Source organism: Argiope bruennichi, chromosome 11 (assembly GCF_947563725.1).
Source record: "Argiope bruennichi chromosome 11, qqArgBrue1.1, whole genome shotgun sequence".
NCBI classification, from domain to species: domain Eukaryota; kingdom Metazoa; phylum Arthropoda; class Arachnida; order Araneae; family Araneidae; genus Argiope; species Argiope bruennichi.
Window position 1 is genome coordinate 100,424,065 of NC_079161.1, and position 11,474 is coordinate 100,435,538.

The following is an 11,474-nucleotide window of genomic DNA, read 5'->3' on the forward strand; positions in this document are numbered from 1 at the left end:
CATTATCGCGTTTATTAGAAAAAAAATCTGAGATAAGTTATAAAAGAAATATTCAAGAAATCGCACGTTTCTTACAACCACAACAAACAACGGAATGAAAAGTTCAAACCCGCTTTAATCATTGTGACATTTGATTTTTTTTTCACAGCTACATTCCTTATTACGCAATAGTCGTGAAAAAAGTTGTCAGCAACAACCAATTTACAATACACCTGTTTTGAGTATAATTTTTTGTGCACTAAATATTATGATGGAAATTTCCATCATCATGCAAAAAAGGGTTAAATATTCTAATATTTCACTTTGTTAAAATATGCTACGTAAAGATCCATACGAAAAAAAAAATGAAATTTATATAAAAGAAACATTTGTTTTAAGAATTAGGGAAGAAAAAGAGGCCAGATACTTGCATTGATTAATGGATCTAAAATGTTTTAATCCAGTCTTGCCCATTAATTTTAATGTGTCATAGTTTTCTGTGAATCTTGTTAAGTTCTGTAGCTATTTATGTGTCAAATATGCAAATGATTTTTATGTTGTAATTGTACATGGATTGTCATTTTTTTTTATTAAATCAACAGCTCTGAAGCTTTTCTAATTTTCTTTTCCCTTCTCTCTATCTCCAAACATTTTTCAGAAAAAATAATGGAATTCCCTATTTACCCACTAGGGGCGCTAATCTTTGTTTCAGTACGCAACACAAGCTCGCTTTTCGATGTTCAGAACATTGGCTCACAAATAAATTATTGAAAATCTTATTTCTAATTATATATGAAATATACTGACATACTATCACTTTTTAAATTTATTCGAAAATTAAAAAGAACACTTTAATGTAACAACCCACCTTATATCAATAAGCTTCCTAATTTTGAACTTTTATCTAAAGCAATTTATATGCTTTAAAATGCATTTACTTGATGATGCCTCATTTTAATCCTTAAAAATATAATTTGGAGGAGTAAATGAATTGAAAAAAGAGAAAACTTTATTGATATAAGTATTAGAAATACAAATCAACCATAAAAATCTATAAATTTAATTAAAGATTATAATCTTTCTGGAAATGAGAGCTTCTAACTACTAATTGGAGTGAAATGTGTTCTTCTGAAACTTATTAAAAGCAAGGTTTCAGTGTTTAGAACTTATTTTTAATCTTAGTATATGGCAGCATTTAATATATATCTACATATTTATTCGTTAAAAATACAATTTAAAACCAAAAGGGACCAATATTTTAAGATATCCCCCCGTTTAGAGCGAAGCTTTAAATATGATTCCGAAATACCTAAGATTACATGTTGCTCATTACTTTCCAAATCATGACATAAACTATCAGAAAAATACTTTAAATAATGTTTTAATTTCAAATAAATATCATTTCTTGGAGAAATTCTCTTGGATTATAGAACTAATTAAGGATTAAAGGCACAAACAAATGCAATATTTTCGAATTAAGCCGGCCTCCTCTCTCTCCCGCGCTGTATCTAAAGGGCAAGGGAAAAAGTGCTCATTAAAAACTAAAGATTTCAATTTATGGAGAAGCATGAGTAGAGAATTAAATTCGTGAATTTAAACTAATGAATTCTTAGAGATAATTTTAAAGTAGCAAAAATTCATTAGCAAGTCCGGAATGGGGAAAACTCCTAATTTAATTATCCCCACTGCATTGTCGTTCACGGAAAGACTCGAGTGGGGAAAAAAAAGCAGGGAAAAAACTCAACAAATAGTTTTTCTCGAGCACTTCCATGTTTAAATAAAGAGCGGGTCGTTCCATTAATAGCTTTAGAAGGCGATTTATTTTAAGTGTTAAAAGATAAGAAAGCATTCAGAGACATGTAGTGGGGAGTAATTGTTAAAAGTTTAATATGTTTAAATGCAGTGACCTTTTGCTTTCCACTTGTTTTGGTTTCATAGATTTTTTAAAAACTATTTTTTTTTTAATTTGTTTAGTGACAAATTTGTCAAATAAAATTTGCCGTGTAGTGAAAAATAAAATTGTTTAGTGGAAACAACCTGATAAGGAATTTGCAGTGGATAATTGGATTTCTTTTGCATAAAATGAATTTTATAAAAGGTTAAAAGTAAAATTATTTTTTTCATGGTGCTACAGCATTTTTGCAGGTATTTCAATACCTTAAAGCACGAATAATTTTCATACCAATAATTAAAAATCTTCAAACTACAATGGAGTAAAATTCCGATATAACTTATATAATTCTGTATACATAAAATGCACTCTTACATATAACAATATAAACAAATTTTTATGCATCAATCATTTAACAGATTTTTTAAAAGCAATTAAAACATTATTTAAGATATATAAATATTAATGTAGATATATTATGTAAGCTATGCATACCTAACATTTTTCCTACCATAGTTTGGTTACTTTAATGAAGAATTGTTAAGCTTAGTTTTCAATACCTATACAGTACACTCCAGAGTATCCGGTTTATGATTAACCTGCTTCCGTACTATCCGTCCTAGTATTCTTTTATCGTAATTAAATGAAGAAGGCAAGGCGTCTATTAAGTCAACTATTAAAGAATTTTTCAAAGCCTAAAATCTGTAAGTTTTACCTTTTCAAATCTTTGTAATCATTTATCAGTGTAAAATAAAATCAGTTAGAGCCAATTTTCTAAAGAATTAGGGCTATGATTTACGCTAAAGTTTTGTTTATGTTTCCTGAATTTAATTTTGGCATTATAGAATTTGTTAAAAGGTGGACAGTTTATATCTTTTAACTTACTTTTTCTCTAATAAATTCTTGAAATGTGCAGTGTAGTATATAAACTACCAGTTCAGAGCATTCTATTTTAACTCAACACGTTACCGGCAACTGCTTCTATGATTCACCAGACCAGGCTGCTTTCACATTCAGATGAACGGAGGATTTAGAACTCAGTAAGAAGTTAGAAAATACGTATTATAAAGTGAGTTTTGGTATAAAAACTTTGACTTCTTGTATTGGTGTGGACAAAATGAATTCATTGAAACCCGGTCTATCCGGGTTTTTTGTTATCCAGCCAGTCCTTCTGCCACATTAGTCCGGATACTCGGGAGTATTTATAATGTAGATATATTATAAAAAATACATACCTAACAGTTTTTTTTATGTATTGGTTTCATAAAATTAAAAAAAAATGACAAGTACAGCTGGCTCCTTTTTTTTTTTTTTTTCTTTTTTGAGATAACCCGTTTTAAGTTTTTTGAGTTTCTAGCTTAATCATTTTTTTTATTAACTATTAAAAGTTTAGCATCTATATGTCAAAATGTTTAAGGATAAAGAACATATAAAATATTGAATAAAAATTGAATTATTACTTTGACATAATTTTGGAGATTATTATATTAGAATGTAGAAATGCAAATCGAATATATTTATTTGGTGCTATCTCTGAAGCAACTACCATATAAATAAATGCATTTTTTATGTCATTCAGAGAAAAATGCTAATCCGAATTATATATGTCATTTGCCATTACCTCGATAGTTTCTATCACTGAATTTCTGAGCAGCTTACTAGTATTTGTCCCTTCATCAAAATTTAACTGAGGAAAATAAAATGATCCAACTTACCAAAGTGAAACGTTGCATAGATCGAGATTTGAAAAATAAGCTCGATGGAGAAGGGCAGGAAAATAAATTTTTGATAAGTAATTTAACAATAAAGAAACCCTGATAGGACTTTTTATCATGATGGAGCACATATAGAGGGATGGAACGTAAATAAAATATATTTTTCGTATATTCATTGGGTTCATGTGCTCCATATTTGTATGCTAAGCAATAAAAAAACTTTTAAAAATAATAATTATACCTTGAATACTGAGTCTGGAGAAACAAATGAATAAAAGAATTCTTATGCTAAAAATGCTTAGACTTCAGTTTCTGGTTTTTGATAGGATCTTAATTTCGTTTTCATATATGAGTATAGAAAAAAATTAAGAAATCATATATTTCATTTTTAGTTCCCACATTAGAACTAAAATTTCTGAATTTTTCACGAACTTATAGTAATATGCGGGATGTCAGGAAAGTTCATTATATTTTTGAAGAAAAAATAATAGCTAAAATGTATAGAAGAATAAGGATAGATGAACACACCAATCCATTTCCGAACCTTGTGAGCGCCACGTCACAAACATGAGTGTACACGATAGCGAAAGAGACAAGTGCAAATAAAGTAACAGAAAGACAAGTAAATGTGATAGCACAACAACGAACACAGAGTGGGAAAGATGTTTAATCTGCAACATTGAGATTATTATTCAATGCTTATTACAATGCCTTATAGCGTATTTCACTTCAACAATCATTTTGGAATTTATCTAGCAACTGTGTGATTATGAAAAATAGCATGTAATGAATTTAAAATCAATTCAATGAAAAAAAATAATAAAACTAATTTCGAAAATTCATAATTTAGAAAGCATTGCTTTAATAGCCTGGACATATCTCCTAATATATATTTATAATAGTTCATACAGGACACTGTATGTACAGATTTGTCTGAAAGATATCCTGGGTTCTTCAGAGACTCCCAATGGATGACATAAAAAAATGTCTTGTCTAATGTTAGCTCATTTCTCGACACATTTGACAAATCATTCAAGATGCTTTCAAAAGGCATCATGATGATGTACATTCCTGTCTGATCTAATGTTAAAAGATATCAAATCCGAATATGAATTTTTAATATATTTTAAGAATTTATCAACGAGATAATGACCAAACAAATTTTTTTAAAAAATGATCCATTCCGTAACTGTTACTAACGGTCTCTTTTGTCGCATAAAGAGTATCTCTATGGCTCTAGCAGTGATAAATATCACAGCTGAATTAAGCCCTAAAAGCCGTAACATAAAATCTAAAATCTATACGAGCTTTTAGGCTTCCTCGAAGAACTTTGCTCTTAAGTTCCACGTTGTCAAAATGTGTTTAAAAACATTTAAGACAACATCTTTGATTGGATCAACATCCTTTAAAACTCCTGATTGTTAGTTAGATAGTACGTGGTTAGAAGGCAAATAATAGCCATTTCCTCTTAATATGTAATGAAGGATCTCATTAAAAATGTAAAATCAGCGAAAAACTGCAAACGGATGTACTTTTATCAAAATATAATTTATAAATTCAATCACATTAGTGAATTATTCAATAAAATGGCATACTTTATAATTTCAAATACTACAGTACATCCTGTTTGTAAAAACTGAAGCCAAAACATTGGTTTAATATAAATTCTAAAAGTTCTAGATGTTTGCACGGATTCAAATAGTTTTACATGATTTTTCAAATATAATTTCTCTATTCATCAACTAAAAATAATTAACCACATAAATTCTTTTTCTAATAATGAGAGAAATATAAAGATTCATTTACATTTGGAATGCATTTAAACAAGTCCATAGCTTGTTGAAAGTAATAACAGGTGCTCACGACGACGAACTGGAAATAGGAATGAATTTATTCAAAGAATGGCAAGAACCTTCCTTCCAACTTTTCAAGAAGAATCTCTTTTAAAATATTTACCGTAATGATTTTTGGAGATATTTTAGTGTACGGAAACCTTACAAGCAGTTTTGTAAAATGATAATACCAAAGATTCCAAAATCTGCAGAGCCTCTTGATTATTTTTGTTCAAAAATATTCTACACTTCGTCATATTACTAGACAAATAATTAATATCTTAATGTTATATGCATGCACTCAAGAGCAAAATTTGAGGAAAATAATGAATCGGAGTAATGTACCGGGAATTCTGAATTAAATAAAACCAAAATTCAGAATGTTCGATGTGTTGAGATGTAAAACATCGATTTTTACGCAGAATTCCTGAAACCAACTTGTACGTTCTTGTTTCACAGTGAGAGTTCGCTTTGATGCTGCAAATAAAACAAATAACATTTGCCCTTTTTAATCAAAATTTGGATGGTGAAAATCTATTAGCATTTCACGGAAAATGGATGTAAGCTAGAAATACGAAACAAAATTTAGTTCTCTTGCCACAAAATACAAATTTATAAATGATGAGAGCTTGGTTCAATGCACATTGAAATAATGAAATGTATAGAATGTTACTCTTTCAATCTCCAAGAGCTTCACAAGTGAAGCGCATCATAATTTTCACTTAGTTATGCGTCTCTCTCTCTTTCCTTTCCGAATAATTTTAATTATCTATTTTAAGCATTTTACTTTGATCTCATCACAGAAATACTTTGGTTTCAACACATGATTTTAGTCTTGGTATCATTTCAATAATAATTTTCAACAGATAATTTTCATTTGGTATTTTTTTTTTCAAAAGAGCCATTAATATTTAGTGACGTAAACTATCACGTTTTAATTTAAACTAATTTTATTTTTATTTTGAGAAAAATTAATTTATGTTTTAAAAATTGTATCTTTGTGCTGAAATATTAACAAAAACTACTGGAATTTTGGCAATTGAGCTAGGGTTATGGGCTATATTAGTGTTCAGTGTTCCTTAAATACTTGTTTCTAGTATTCTCTTCTGATAATACAAAGACTTATATTAAATAAATAAAATTATTTTATGAAATTAAATAAATGCTATTATTTTAAAAAACAAAAATGTATTTAATCCCTGTTTTTGTTTTAAGATGCTAAATTTGTTTTTGGAAGTCTTCTTATACTTTTGTAATTTAACAAAAATGTATTCGCTTTTTAAATAATATTTCTCGACTCGAAAAATGCAAACTATTTAACCATCAACTATTATTAACCCTATAAAAAGCACACACACACCTTGAAAACACATTTTTTTCCTGTAAATTCTCAATCGTTGTAATCTTTTATTACTGTATATAGAAATTATGTATTTTTCCGATTAAAAAAATTCTTAAACATGCTTATAAAATTATGTTTTCAGTCGTTGTGAATTTTCGATTATTCTAAGAATCAAACTGTATTTTTTTTTCAAATATTTCTCAGTTATGCATGACATTTATTCTCCAGATGTTGGCAACATTACTATTTTAAAAGGTATGCAAAAAGTATTATACACTAATGAGCAAGCTTAAACAACTAAATAATTTTTATCATGCAATTATGAAATTGTAGAAAAGGGATCTTTGTAATCATTACAGCGATACGCAAACTTAACTGAAATATGAATTCAAAATATCAGGATCATGATGTTGCACGACAAGCGAGGGGTCAGCGCGCGCAGTGCAGGGCAACTTAAAAAGTAGGAGGAATGCCACATTTTCAGACATTCGCTGCTAGTAAAAGAGAATATCGTGTCATTAAAATGGCTACAAAAAACAATGAAACAACTTTTACATGAGGTAGAATAATTGAAAAACTAGTAGAAGAGAGCAGTTTGAGGAAAATTTATGAAGATTTTGAATTGACCAAAGTGTTGTTTCATGCGATTGGAATGCATTTTAAAGAACAGGTTATTGGTGGATAGCAAAGGAAAACAACAGCAATAGCTGAATGATGTATTGCCAACCTGACAAAAAAAGACCGTAACCAGACAGTACTACTACTTGAGCATCATGGCCTTACTGTAGGAATCCCGACTGTGGACAACTGGCTACATAAAATTAGTATATTCTTTCAGCAATTGAAATGCTGTATACAATTGACAGCAGGCCATGGGTGACATCGTGTACAATGTTGCGAAGAATGCAAAGCGTGGGAAATCCTTCGATAAAATCCTGCTTACTTTATCTGTGAGATATAGTATCGCTCACAAGTATCGTTTGTGTAATATCACAAGCGATTTGATTTAAGATAGGTGGGATTATGCTTTCATACCAATAAGATGAGGAAAAGAGACTGTTTGAACGATTCTAGTGTTAATGTGAGGAATAAGAGTGATGAATTAAAAGACGAAATGTATAATTTTCGACAGGGATTCAGTGATCGGAGATCGTTACTGTCATGAAACTATGGGTCTTCTTCGAGATGCCAAAGATCCTTTGTATTATGATCAAAGAGACACAGAAACACATGTCCCTTATTGTTCAGGAGTGAGAAGTAAAAAATATCCGTGAAATGGAATGGCGAACTTTCGGTCCTGATTTAAATTACACTGAACATGCACGGAATTCTTTAAACATATGTCTGAGTAACAATCCTATCCTTTGTTTGACAGCAGATAACTGATACGGACGCTCATTGAAAAAAAAAACCCTATTTCACAAAAATTTCTGGATAATATTGTATTAAGTATGAACAGGTGGTTCCACACAGTCATTACAATTAGAGGGTGCCATTTCCTTTACTAAGGGATATTTATTTGTTGTCCTCTTTCTCGTCCAGACACTGCTTTGTATTACTGTTAGTCTGTCAAAAAACCTTTTTTCTCCTTGGTCCTTTAATACATGCGTCACATTTATTTTTCTTACAGACTTTTAGCCATTCTTTAAGTATATATTCTGCAAAAATTATTTCATGCAGTTCAGTATGTTTTTCAGTATATTTTTTACAGAATTACAATAAGAGGTAAAGAGCTATCTAAGATTTTCCCACTACTTTTCACCTTTAAAATGTGGAATATAACATATAAATTTTATCAATACATAATTACTCTTTCGATGAATAGTTCCCTTATGGAAGAATATGATTATAAACATGCGAAATATTTATTCAAGATTGGCATGAGGAATCTTAATTTTAAATTCATTTTCAATAATCTTTACATTTTTTTAAATATATGAATGAAAATTATGTTTTTGTTGCAAGCAATTTAATATTTTTTCTTACTTTCACTTTCTATAATGTTGGTTATGAAATATTGCAAATATTTATTTTCCCAAAACATTGAAACATTAATTTGTTAACAGATATTGCCTCAGGATATTGACGTCATTGTCCGTTTGAAATCTTGCAACTTAAATTAAAATACACATTTTAAAAATTGAAATTATTTTTCTGTATTTTGAAACATAATTTCATTTTTAACAAAATGTTATTTCTTCATTCAAAAGGAGAAACACAAACACCGAAAATGGTTAGGCACGTTTTGTTATTAGAAACTAAAGTTTTAAGCTTATTTCCATTTCGCAATAGAAAGAAATCTATATTTGAATTATAAAATTCCGTCCTATTTTTTAAAATCTATTGCCTCTGGGCATCGATGCCTTTATGCATAGGAAAGATTGAAATTTAAATTAATATATTTTGTTTTTAAGAATTGAATTTATTTTTATATTTTCTACACTTGAAAATAATATTTTCAATAAAATGTGATTTCTTTTGTCATAAACATGCATACCTAATTACTGAAATTGTTTATCCTCGTGTTGACACTAGAAATCAAAGTTTTAAACTCATTTCCTATCTTCTCAATAGCTTTTTACAGTGTGTGGAAGAAAGCTATAGTTGAACTACAAAATCTGCAAAGTTTTTCAGAAAATTGTGCACTTCCACGTTGTGCAATCTCGGCTGCGAAAGTGGCAAATATTTGTTTTCCTAAAACCATGCAGCATTAAACCATCCACCAGGTGTCGCCCCAGGCCGTTGACTTCATTATTCGTTGAAATCATTAAACTTTCGATTATCTTCTCCGTTGCCTTGAAGGAATAGAAAGAACTTTGTCGAATCGCTTACGCAGTTCCAGTAATCAATTTTTAGTTGCTTACGGAAGATATTTGCTCCCATTTTTCTTCGTCGGTGTGGAACTTCTGATAGCCTGGTATAATTAGGTTGCGCGAAGAGATTGTGTTTGGATAACAAAACATACATTCACTTCAATTTAATTTTGCTTCTAGAAAATAAATTCGTGTGTGAAGGTGAATTTATTTACTGGTGCGTGAAGGCGACATGATGCATAAACAGTTTTTCTTTGACGTCGAAGATGAGTCTTTGGAATTTTGTCTCCTTCGTCGAATGGCAGCATAAAAATTATTAATCATCACTTTTGGCAACAGCGAAAGACGAAGCAATTTATGCGAAGAATTTTCTGTGAACTCATGATTCGAGGAAATGTTGAATTAAACATTTTTCTTCCTTGTATTTCGAAACTTAATGAATAAAGACGTTTTTTAATCGAAATTGTATGTATGATAACTAATTTAAAATCATACTAAAAATAAGTATATCCAAAAATTCATAAAGGTAAAATTGAGTGATCAAATTTAATAAATTTGCTACGTTAAACATTACTGGTAATTTAAAATCTTCGATTTAGGCTTCAGAAAATCATTCATTTTCCATATATTAATTTAGCAAATTTTATTATTTTGAATTTTGAAACATATTTTGAATATAATGAAACAAATATGTAAACCCCTATATATAATACATTTTAATTAAAATAAGTCAGCAATGTTTATACAGGCTCTGATTAGAAGTGACTAAATTATGAGTTTTTCATGTACAGACTTTTCAACTCTGAATTGATCTATGAATGCGGGTTCTTATATTATAATAACTTTCGTAGAAAAATGAAAAAAAAAAAGATGGTTTTTCTTTAATGATCTATAAAAGATGTAATTATTCGAATACAAGAATCAAGGAAAATTATTATACTGGTTTTATTATCTTCTTCTGTATTGTCTATTTTTGTGCATCATCAATTTTTCTTTATTATGTAATGGATAATCTTTTCCTAATAGTTAGACCTCCGAAGAAATGGATCGAAAGAGTTCGGAACGAATTTAATATTACTATAAAAGAAAATATAATATTAAATTTGTAATATTAAAATGAAACGCAATATTAAACAAATTTGGAATATCTATGAAGAGAAGCAAATAATTGTTGATTAAAAATAAAAATTGTAATCAATTAGAATAAATACGAAAAGACACAGATAAGATTTGTATAGCTGTCATATCTTGGCCCTTTTTCAGGCAAAGTGGGATACCAAAAGGTTTCCAAAGCATGAAGGAAACTCACCAAGAGAACTGCTGAGAAGGAAAATCTAAGAATTTCTGGAAATAATTTATGACAATTCCATTTATAATTTTTTTAATGCGCTGTATAACTTATATCTGTTCCGTAAATTTCATAAACAATTATCTGAATTGTTTGTCTGAAGAAATAGAACATTACAAAGTCACACATTTTAAACAATACCCAAGAAAAAAAAACCAGAAAAATAAGTACGCATAATACCTAACGTATGCAAATTTGGTCTGAATGACTTCATTTTAGGTTTATTAGTAGATAGTCTAGAACGAATTAATAAAATTGATAGAGAAATCTATGAAAAATAGAGAATGGATTCACAATTGTTGCCACTGAATAAAATTAGATTACATAATAGAAAATTGCATATACGATTTGATTTAAAGAACTCAAAACATCGTTTTCTAGAAAAAACGAAAATGATAATCTAAGGAAATTTTTTGAACTATTTTATTTATTTATTTGTAAATATTAATTTTATAAAAATTCTTTCTTACAACAGTGAGTGTTGTTTAGTTACGTAAGCAAATTTGCTTAGTTTCAAATAAGTTTTACGGATTAAAGGAATTTTATGTTCTAGC